Genomic DNA, 12,304 nt, shown 5'->3' with positions numbered 1-12,304 from the left:
CCTCTTTGTTCCCCAGGACACCTTAGATAGGCCTAGGCATTCCTGCACACCTGCCTCCCTGGGCAAGAGCTTTTCCTTCTTTCCTGTGCTTGCTTGTCTATTTATGTATCTCTCTTGGTACATAATTTTCTTAGGCCACGAAACTCCTTCAGGTACAGGAAACTCTACCTCACTTCTAATCCCCAACCCCCTTTCCACTTCCAAATTGCAAAGGTGCCTTGCAGCGCCTTTGCAGAGGTTCATGTGACTTCGTTTAACCAAAACTTCCCTCACTTTTCCATGCACACGTGTAGCTCTCTACTATGCGATCCATTTCTTCAGTGATGGTGTAAGTCATGCTTATTTTGCCCAGGAGAGAATTCAGAGATAACCACAAGTGAGTCTCTAGATTCAAGAACAAATAATTCAAATGTCTAGGAGACTGTTTTAGCTGCTTAATGACCTACCAACTAGGGCTCACTTTGCAGGGACATGGCCTCCTGATGGCCACATGTACGTTAGAGCTACACTTGGAATGTTGTTCAACATCTTCTCATGCTCTTTCTTCACAAGAGATATCTTCACACTGAACACATCAAGAAGTGGGTGAGTAAACCTTCACTCCCCTCCCCCCCTTGTGGAAAAACTATTTCTGAAATTGCCTGGCCTTTGAAAAGTTGGTTTACAGTTCCGAGAGTGCTGCTAAGGCAACCCCATTAAGAACACCTACGCTCTTGATGGCGTTATTTATTTTTGCATTAAAAATGTACTTGTAACATAATGAGAACCAGGGACTGATGGGAATAATGGAGACATTGTGAATATGCTGCTCATTACAGTGTGCATTGCTGGTTATTCAGTGGATGTAAATTTCATGGCAAAGTCCTGCTGATATGCAAGTACAATCTGTTCATCATAGTACATAAGAATGAGTATAGGGAGTTATGTGTTTCTAAAGAGCCTGTTTTTTTTTGGCTTCACAAGCAGTGTTTACTGTGCTGAAAAGGAACATGAGTGGTACATAAAAAAAGGAAGATTAGCAAATATTCAAAATTCCACTTCCTTGTTTTTGCAGAATCCCAAAGCTAAGGCCTAAAGCCATGATGTGCCTATTAGGATCCAGTGTTCACAGCAAAAAACCCAGATGTTAAAGAATGGATTTCCTGCACCTCTGTGCAAAGCTGCCCACTGCAGCACCCTGCTGGAGTTGCTATGGTAACCTCTTGCAACTTGGCATTTATACACAGGAACAGGCGCTCTCTCTTACTTTAGATCCAGATGCACTTACTAAATGCATTGATTGTCCGCCACCCTCCCAGCCAGTGGGGTGTGTAAGAACCAGAGATGAGCTGGTACCTGTTCCTTGTGGCCCAGTATTCCCAGGGGAGTTGGAGGGAATCAGCTTGAGTGGTGGGGCAAAGCTGGGCAGAAAGGGAGAGGAAACCAAATTCATGGAATGTAGACTCAAGTGTAGTTGCTTTTGAAGTTAACTTTTGTGGTCCCGGGTCCTAACACTTGTAGCCAATCTTAAGGGCTATGGTAACTTAGATTTTGAGCCCTTCTTACTCGTATCTCTGGAACATAGTTTGCTTTTATCCCCTGGAAAAAATTCGAATCAGTCAACCCTGGGAATTTATTGAGCATCTACTTGTTTGGACATTATTAAGACATAGAAGTTAAAAAACTAAAAGATTCCCACCCTCAAGTGTTCTCTAGTCAGTGGAAACACAAACTGAGATGCTTTAAGAGCTGCAAGTAAGAACACCTGATTGTGTGGCACAGGAAGGTTGAGGAAGGAGATACTTGCATGATTAGATCAGACACCATGAAGACATGAGCTTGTCTAGGGCCCTTGACCAAAATCAGATCTTTTGGCTTCCTTTCGTCTCCAGGATCAAATTCTGCCACTTCAGTGAGGCAGACAAGGGTCTTCCAGCTGCAACCAGCTTCTCCAGCCTTATTTCTGCAAGCCTGCTATGGCCTTGCAGGACTCTCTCACGACTTTGCACATGCTGTTCCTTCTGCCCAGAAGGCCTTCCCTGCCTTCTCCACTTGGCAGTCAGTCATCCATTCTTCTTAAACCTGCACCCATGTCACATCTCTACGAAGCCTTTCCCTACCCTCCAAAGCAGTCTTCGTCCACTTCTATGCTCTATTCATGGACTACAAAACACAGATGTTCGGAATTAAAGGTAGATTTGATTTGGCTTGGCCTGGGATAAGGTGAAGCCATTTGGCATCATTGCAAACAGCTGAGTAAAGAAGGTGGTGGGAGTGGCCTGTGTATGGCCGGGATGGAGATCAGCCTGTGGTAGGAGAGTGGGGAGGACCGCACCTGGCTCCGTGGAGGGGGGCGTGGTTCTCGAGGCTGATGACGCAGAACGCAGTGCAGCCCACTCCCAGCGGCCATTGCGGCCTCACAGTGGCCCTCTTGCTTGTTGGATAACCCAGAGCTGGCAGCCGAAGGGGTACCGGAGTCTCCTGATGGAGGTAAGGTTTGCAAATACTGTAGGTGCTAGGGGCATATGCGACTTTCAGTTGTGCTTTGTTTGGTTACATAGTTTTAAAGTGTTTTTTGAATTTGAACGTTTCCAGTGGAGGCGTGCCTTTCTTCTCACAAATACTGATTGCACCGTTGCGGCCCTTACCCTGGCCGGCAGGCGTAAGCGAGGTAATCTACACCTGTTTCCGCGGTGCTGTAAAACTCCCTACAGCATCGTGAGAGGACTGTAATTTCGCGTTTAAGATATTTAGATACATAAGCCCTCTGCCCCTCTCAGGAGAATGTACAAAGTTTGCCATGGTTAGGCAGTGAAAATTTCCGCCGTCCTCCTTAGTTTTGTATCTTGGCTTTCAAAAACAGCGCTCATTCCCCTGTGGGAGCCACGTTTGATTTAGAGACCACTGGCTAACGTGCAGGGTGGCTTCCCCACGCGAGTGTGGTTTCCTGTGCTGTGACAGGACATAACTTACCCGTCTTAACACTACTTGAAAGAAAGGGATGCCCCTCCACCTCGCACCCAACTACCGAGTGTGCGCATGCGTAAAGCTTACAGCGGACCGCTTTCTCCCTTGCCTTGGCGTTGAGCCTCAGCTGTCAGGGTTTTGATTGGAGAAGGTCCCCCTGAAGATAAATCAGCCTGCCCTCAGAGCTGTAGTGCCTTCCCACGAGGAAGGTGCTGCTGAAAGCGTCTGGACCAGTCCAGTGTGGTGGTGAAAAGAACAGGTTTTGAAGATAGATCCGGTGTCAATTCCTGGCTTTCCCCCCACCACGTATTCCAGTGGAGAAGAAAAGGAAGGATTCGAGAAGTTGAGTAACTTAGGGTCACATAGCTAACAGGTGATGGATCCATCGCTCAAACTCAGGTCAGTTCGCAATTAAGGCTTTCTCTCTGTTACTGTTTTACGTGCCTTAATTGGATAAAAGGAGTCCTGGCAATGGTTAGAACAGGGAAGGCACCCACCCTCATTTGGATAGAGGAATCTTTTGAATATCCTTGCCCACGGAGTGATATCTCACATAAACCTTCATGTGGCACAGGGGAGCTTCATCAAGAATTATTTAAGTTAGTCTAATTCCCTATGCAGAATAGGGGAGTTCTTATTTTATTTGCAGTTTCCACATTTGGGTAGCCACGTTCCATGCTGTGTTAGCATCTGCAGTTGTGATATGTGGGTGAAGTCGACTTGTCCAGTGCTCTTCTTAGAAGGGCCCCATGGAAATGCAATCAGGATGCTCCACTGTCAGATGGAGTCACCCAGAAGTTGCTGTAGTTCTAGCTCCCTTCGCAAGGCACTGACCTTGGAATTCCATGGCCTTGTGCTTGGAACCCACTGTCAGAGGCCAGTACAGTTGCAGAGGAGCAATTACTAGGCTTTCCCATTGGCTTTGAATGTAATATCAGGGTTTTACTTAGTGCTGAGTTTTAGCTTAACAGGAAGCATCCCTAACATTCCTTTTCACGCATGTCTCCATTTGAAAAGAAACTTTACAGTTTGTTTTCCCTCCTTTGTTCTCAGCTACAGTGAGCTGCCTAGATTTACAGTACTGGTAAACAAATTTGTATAGAGTGCCAGCCCATCCAAGACATGGGAGGATGAATGGTAGCAGTCTTCAGTGAGATTTTAAAATCACTCATGCCAGCAGAATGCACTAATTCATAGTGTTAATATTTTACAGTTTCTCTACAGAAATGTAGGTTTTTTACATCAAAGGAATTTTGAATGAGGGAGTGATGAATTTTACAATTCAGATGCTCTTCTGGATATACTGATATGGCTTAAATTCAAGTCATTGGAATTTTTCAAGGAAAAATGAAATACAAGCTTAATTTCTTTATTCACCTTTGGTGGGAAGATTAAGGACCTGTTTTATAGAGCTTATATCTTCCTTCCTCCCTACCTCTTTCTCTGTTTCCCTTCCTCTTTTCCTCTCTTTTTCTTTCTTCCTTCGATCCTCCTTTCTTCCTTCCCTCCTTTTTAGGGATGTAATTAAACCAATCTTAGATTAAGGCCAGTTCACAAGAACAAAACTTGGCACCTTTTCAGCAAGAAAATGCCAAGTCTTTATTTCTTCCCCTTTACACCAAGTTCAAATATATGCACACAGATGGTAGAAAAATCACTATATTGAGGTTTAATCTCACAGGACTAGTTAAGGCTTTTAGTAATTTCTCATGTACCACAATTCAGCATCTATTACCCTATTTTTTATTACAAATATAGAATAATCATTATTTTTTAATCACATACAGTTTAAAACTGTGAGAAAAAAACAAAAACAAAGTGCCTCTATTGATCCCTAGGTTCCCAAAGAAGCAAATTTGGAAAAAGTAAATTGTTGCCAATGGTGATCTAAATTGACATGACAACTTTTGTAAACAATTTGGCATTGTAAATAAAGTTGAAAACGTGCATACCTTATAACTCAGCAATTCCACTTCAAGGTGTTTATCGTACTAGAATTCTTACATGTGTACACAAGAATATTTGTAGCAACATTGTTAGTCACAGCAAAACCTGGAAACAACCTAATGTCCATTAACAGGAATCTGGACATGTACATGATGTTACTGTCATCCGACGATACATCATTCAGCCATGAAAATAAATGAGCTGTAGCCACATATACCAACATGGATACATCTCACACTCTTCATGGTAAATGAGGATAAACTACTAGCTGAAAAATACATACAGTACAATTTCATTTATATAAAATTCAAAACAAGAGATTGTTCAAGGACATCCAAACGTGGCAAAGTTTTTATGAAAAGCAAGGAAGCAAGAAATGCAAAATAAAGGATGGTATTATGTGTGGTGGAGATGGAAGATGATGTGAAGGGAGGGAAAGAAGGACTTCAAATATTCTGGCAGTTACTTGATTTTGCTTTAAAAAAAACCAACACATTTTTATAAGTTTCAGACTTACAGAAAAATTTCAAAGATAATGCAGAATTCTCATAGACCCCAAATCCAGTTCCTCCCTTTATAAACATTTTACATTAAGTATGATACATTTGTTACAATTAAAGAACTAATATTGATATATTATGAATAATTAAGTCCATGCTTTATTCAGATTTCCTTAGTTTTTACCTGATACCATATATATATATAATTTCAGAGAGGCGGGGGGGAGAAAAATCAGTGATGAGAGTGAATCATTAATCAGCTGCCTCCTGCATGCCTGCTACTGGGTATCGAGCCTGCAACGTCTGCATGTGCCTCTGATCAGAATCAAACCTAGGACCCTTCATTCTGCAGGCCAACTCTATTCACTGAGCCAAACCAGCTAGGGCTACCTGATATCCTTTTTTTGTTGTTGTTCCAAAATCCCATCTAGTATACCACATTAGTTGGTCATCACCTCTCCTTAAGGGTGACTTTCCTGTGACAGTTTCTTAGAATTGATTTAATGACCTTGACAGTTTTGAGGAGTCCTAGTCAGGTATTAAAGTCACTCTTTCCCCCTTTGTCCACACTGTACTTTTTGAAGGACATTATTATGTGTAGTCCATACCAAAGGAATGGGGAGTTAAGGTCTACCTCTTTAAAAAAAACGTATCTACATAACTCATATTGAATTATTCTAAATGAGAGAATTTTCTTTTATCTCCCACTAATCTATACTAATCTTATCTAATAAAGAGGGAATATGCTAATTGACCATCATTCCATCACAAGGATGGCTGTACTCACAGCTGAGGCAAAGTTCCCATAAGGAGCCTTAATGAGCACTCAGCAGGGGCCTGAGGTTAAATCCTCCTCCTCCCCCCCTCGGGGTTTGACAGGGGACCTCAGGCTGTGCCCCCCCACCTGGCAGGGCTTGACAGGGGATCTCAAGGTGTACTGCCCGTCCTGGTGCTGGGCTAGGGGACCTTATGCTGCTCCCTTCCCCCCAGCGCCAGGCAGGAGATCTCAGGCTGTGCCCCACACCAGGTGAGGCTTGACAGAGGACTTCAGGCCATGTCCCCCACCCGGCGGGGCTTGAGCAGGGACCTCAAGGTGCACTTCCCATCCTGGTGCTGGGTTAGGGGACCTCAGGCTGCTACCCCCACTCCAGGGCCAGACTGTGGGGAGCTCAGGCTGCACCCCCCACCAGGTGGGACTTGACAGGGAACCTCAGACCATGCCCACCCCCATCCTGGTGCCAGGCCAGGGGACCTGAGGCTATGCCCCCTGCCCAGCAGGATTTGACAAAGGTGGGACTGGTCAAGTCTGAATCTAGCCCAATAGGGTGGGGGCCGGCTGGGTCTGGGTTTCACATGATTTTGAGGTACATGTGGGTGGGCAGGGACTTGACTCTGGGTCCCCTGGTGAGCCCCAGACTCTGATAGGAGGAAGGTTTTCATATACATTTTACTAATTTTCTTTCATCTCTGATACTTCTATTATAAAGGTCAAATAGCAATATTAAATTACTTCCTCTAATTAATCCCCTTTTAATGTGCATGAATTTTGTCCACCAGGTCACTAGTAAAAGTATAATATGCTAATTAGACTGGATAGCCAAACGACCTTTTGAAGTCCTTCCTGACAGAGCTGCAGTGGCAGAGGCGGTTAGGGGTAATCAGGCAGGCAGTGGAGCAGTTAGGGGCGGTTAGGCCAACAGGGGAGCCATTAGGTGATGATCAGGCCAGCAGGGGAGTAGTTAGGGGGCAATCAGGCAGGCCAATGGTTAGGAGCCAGTAGTCCCAGATTGCAAGAACAATGTCTAAACCGGCACTCGGACATCTCCCGAGCCATTTATTTTCATGTAAATTTTCAAAGAACTTTGACTAGTTCTAAGAAAAAAAAAAAAAAAAAAAAAAAAAAAGCCAAACAAGCAAAAATAAACAACAAAAAAACAAGATTAACAAACACTAGTGGTATTTTATTCAAATCCTGTTAAAATTTTCATTTAAGGAATAATTCTTACGATATTTAGTTTTTCTGTTTAAGAAGCTAGTTGAAGTCTTTTAGTCTGCCTTTTATTAGAGTTTTAAAGGAATATATTTTCTCATGAAGGGCTTATATTATTTATTGCTAGATTTAATTTTAGGTATTTTATTTTTTTGTGATATTGTGAAAGGAGTATATTCTTTTTATAGATATATTCTAAATGATTGTGATTTGTGTATATGAAAGCTGTTGATGTTGGTGTCTTAATTTTCAAACATGCTGCCTACTGAGTTCTTCAGTTGGTGCTTTTGGATGTTTTAGTTATGCTGACATATCATATGCAAATATTGATCATTTTATATCTTCCTCTCAAGCGTTTATACTTCTAATTTTATTATCTTGTCTAATTGCACTGGTAGTAACTCCAGTACCATGTCAAATATGAATATGATAATGTGGGTTATTATATTTTCCTGACTTTAATGGTAACAAACCTGCTGTCTGATATTATGATAATGGAGTTTGGGTTAAAAGTGATAAAAAATGTAATCTTAAATAAAAATTTAGTGTTCTTTATTACCAAAAATAATTTTTTAATTAAAATAGTTTTCAGTATTTATAATCACATTTAGATTTCTTAAAAGGATGACTAAGTAGATTTTCTAGTATTGAACTTTGCATTCCTGAAACAACACTCACTAGGTAAATGATGAATTATTTCTGTAAAATGCTGTTGGATTCTGTTTAATTATTAATGATATTTTGCATCAACATTTCTATGTAAAGTAGCCTTATTATGTGTGTGTTTGTGTGTGTGTGTATTTGTATTTGTGTGTGTATCTTTGTCAGGATTTGGTATTAATTTTACATTTACTTCCTAAAAATAATTTTAAAGTATTCCTTTGTTTGCTTTAGAAATTAAAATAGCATTGAAATCACTTACAGTCTGTAATCTTAGCCACTGCACTACCCACTTTGGTGATTGGAATGGCTGAATTCAGAACTAATTCCTTAATAAGTATTGAGCTACTAAATCAGACAGGATCATAAGAAATTCTTTCCTGAGAAAATCATCTACATTGAGATTAAAGGATAATGGGATTTAGTTGGGTAAGCATGGGGGTTCTGAGTTTTGGGGATAAATTATGAGCTCTTAGCCCAAGGAAGCAGGGAGTAGAAGGCATAAAAATCAAAATGCGTAAAAGGATGTGAGAAATAGTCAAGCATTTACACTTTGCTTAAGACCTTGCCTCATACTTTACCTTAAAAATAGAAACTAACAGACATAATTCGTACACACCTTCAACTTCCAAACTTGTAGATCTACCTCCACATTCATTCTTACCTTTTCATCTCCAACTGCCAATATTTTATAAAATTCAATAATGCTATATTCAAAATAGTATTATTTCAATAAACAATCAATATGTAATTATTAATGAGACATTTTAAATTCTTTTTGTTTTGTCTTCTAAATCTAGGGTGTATTTTATGCCTACAGTGCATCTCAGTTGACTATTGACTAGCCACATTTCAAGTGTTCACTAGCCACATGTGGCTGCTGGCTACTGTATTGGTGAGCACAGATAGGTAATTGTAAAGAAACTTAACAGTTTGATTACTGGTTGGGACACATGCTTGGGTTGTGGGCTCAATCCCCAATAAGGGGCATGCAGGAGGCAGCTGATAGATGTCTCTCTCCCACTCCTTCTCCCTCTCTCTCTAAAATCAATAAAAATATATTTTAAAAAGGAATTTCCAAGTGCCTTGAAACTACAGCTAATACTCAGTTTAAAATCACTTGTGGCAACTTGCCTAATTTTCTGAAGCCAAGTTCAGTGCCTTATAGAGAGAAGGTACTCAAAGTTTATTTTTCTAATTGTGTTATTTTTGTTTGTTCAATTCAATGTCTATACTTTATGTAGATACTAGAGGCCCGGTGCATGAAATGGGGTAGGTCCCCTCAGCCCAGCCTGCACCCTTTCCAATCCAGGATCCCTTGAGGGATGTCTAACTGCCTACATCTCTCACAATTCAGGACTGCTGGCTCCTAACTGCTCACTTGCCTACCTGCTTAATCACCCCTAATTGCCCCCCCCCTTCCAGCCTGATCCCCCCTAACCGCCTCTGCCTGCTGGCCTGATTGCCCCTAACTGCCCCCCCTGCCAACCTGGTCACCCCCATCTGCCTCCCCCCACCAGCCTGGTTGCCCCTAACTACTCCCCGCCCCCTCCGTCAGCATGGTTGCCGCCCCCACCCCCACTGGCCTGGTCGATCCACTCAGCCTGGTATTCAGTTATTTGGTCATCCCCCACTAACATCCTCTGCCAGCCTGGTCGCCCCACGCAGCCTGCTGCTCGTTTAGTCATCCCTCACTATCCCCCCCTGTTGGGCTTATTGCCTCACTCCGCCTGTTTGGTCATCCGTTCTAGTTCTATTGTTTCGGGTGTGATGGCCCCTGGCTCTTTTTATATATATATATATAGATAGATAGATAGATAGATAGATAGATAGATAGATAGATAGATATAGATGGTCAAAATGCCTCATTGGAGCAATGACTCATTTTGATATTCATGAAACAAAACATTCCATATATTTTGTACTTTGTTTCTCAGAAATGAGAACTGTTTTAAGAATGTGTTTTTAGAAGATTTGCCAAAATTTTTCATCACACAGTAGTATTTTTAGTAGCTGCTAAGTACTGGCCATCATAGTAGCTCTGAGGATGTTATAAAAAACAAAAAATAAATAAGTCTGTCTTTACAGCATCAAGAATTCTTCCTCTTCTGGGGCCTCACTGTATCTATAATTTCTCTCTTCTAGATCTTACTTTTTCTTTACCCTTCTTTTTCCAAACCCATGGTTGGCAAACTGCGGCTCCCAAGCCACACACGGCTCTTTGGCTCCTTGAGTGTGGCTCTTCCACAAAATACCACAGCCTAGGCGAGTCTATTTTCAAGAAGTGGTATTAGAAGAAGTTTAAGTTTAAAAAATTTGGCTCTCAAGAGAAATTTTAATCATTGTACTGTTGATATTCGGCTGTGTTGACTAATGAGTTTGCCAACCACTATCCTAGACCTTTCTCTGCAACCTATAGATATATATTCATATTTCTCCTATCTTAAAAAGATTGTTCACTTACCTGTGTGTACTTTCTTAATCAGTATCTTATCTCTCCCAGTGGCTTTTGACTTCTTGTCTGCTTCACTGCAGTGAGGTTAGCCTTTGTCCCTCAATGTTAAGTCTAAGGAACACTTAAAAAAAATGTTCTTATTGATTTTAGAAAGAGGAAGGGAGAGGGAGAGGGAGAAAAAAACATCAATGATGAGAGACAATTGTTGATTGGCCGCCTCTTGCACTCCCTACTGGGGATCCAGCCCACAACCCAGGCATGTGCCCTTGACCGGAATCAAACCCAGGACCCTTCAGTCCACAGTTCAGTGCTCTATCCACTTAGAGAAATCGATTAGGGCTCTAAGGAACACTCTTATTTTTTCATCTTAAAGGCACACTGTGGCAATTGCCACTGCTGATCTTCCTTAAAATTGTCTCCTCCTTTCCTTGGGTAATGCACAACCTCTTCAAAGTAAGAGGATACTTTGTAAAACTGAAAGAAATCAAATGTGGCCAGGCATAAAAATAGAAAGTGTCCTCCCCAAATCAGTGGGTGGCACCCTCAAAAGCCTCGTTATTTCATCTTGTGTTACTGTATTGATGCATGGGACCATTCTTACTGAAGAATGTTCAGGATTCCCAGTAAGGCATGGAAGGTACTCCAGGATGCGGTTCCTATTTCTGTAGCACCATCTCAAATTAACCTCATATTAGTTGGGACTTTTCCATTGCAAGTAAGAGAACACAAAACATCTGATGCACATGATAAAGGGGATTCGCAGGCTCAGGTCAATGAAAGTGGTTGTCAGGCTTACTTGTATCAGGGCTCCAACTGTGTATCTCTGCAGTTCTCATGACTTTGGCCTCCTCTGTGTGTGACCTACGTCTCAATACCAAATATTGAGTCTCTACTCTTTGTCTTCTTAGTAATCTTAAATGACAAAATAGGAAGAATACATAAAGCCTTCGTGCTACAAGCTGAAGAGTGATTGTTCGAGTTACCAGCTGAATTATCTGCTTTTGTCTTATAACCACAATTTTTGCTTGAAAAGAATAAGCAAACTACATTTATTCAGACTTGGGTATTTGGCCAATGTGTTCTTGAAAAGGAACGTAGAGATTGGAAAACAGTTGACAATATTTGTACTTAATGATAAAATCCAAGCTTTCAAGAGAAAAAAAGCCTGAAAATGACAAAACTTGTAAATGCTATAGTGAGTTTGACAGCTTTCCAATACTTACAGATGTTTCTCATGAGACCAGGAAAGCTATTAATGAAGGAGAGTTATTGCAATTATATAATGAAATGTGACAACATTTGGAACATCTATGTAAATCCATGAGGCAATATTTTCAAAATGACTAGTGCATGATATTTCAAAACCATGCATCAGTAAAATAAAAAAAGGTACATTCAGCCTTAGCTGGCTTGGCTCAGTGGATAGAACATTGGCCTGTGGATTGAAGGGTTTCAGGTTCCAGTGCATAGAGTGTTGGCCTGCAGACTCAAGGGTCCCAGGTTCAATTCTGGTCAAGGGCATGTACCTTGGTTGCTGGCATATACCCAGTAGGGAGTGTGCAGGAGGCAGCTGATCGATGTTTCTCTCTCATCTATGTTTCTAATTCTCTATCCCTCTTCCTTTCTTTGTGTAAAAAATTAATAAAATATATTGTAAAAAATAAATAAAATATTTTTCAGTGCTGGCTTTAAATGTGGTAAACATTGATAGATACAACCCACATAACTAAAAGCTACTTGTGGTTTTCAATAATTTTTAAGAATGAAATGGATTGCTGAGACCAAGAAGTTTGAGAAGCTCTGACC

At 41.3% G+C, this 12,304-nt stretch overlaps 1 protein-coding gene across 4 annotated transcripts in view; it reads left to right on the top strand.

Annotated features, from left to right (window-relative positions):
* The window catches only part of ASTN1 (astrotactin 1), a gene marked incomplete at its 3' end in the record, with an annotated part of 255,598 nt that overhangs the window by 1,351 nt on the left and 241,943 nt on the right, over positions 1-12,304 (top strand). The gene's annotated exons all lie outside the window — the stretch shown is intronic.

Source organism: Pipistrellus hanaki (assembly GCF_964339955.1).
Source record: "Pipistrellus hanaki genome assembly, chromosome: 18".
Lineage (NCBI taxonomy): Eukaryota > Metazoa > Chordata > Mammalia > Chiroptera > Vespertilionidae > Pipistrellus > Pipistrellus hanaki.
The sequence above is the reverse complement of the archived record's forward strand: the minus strand, read 5'-3'. Positions and strand labels throughout refer to the sequence as shown.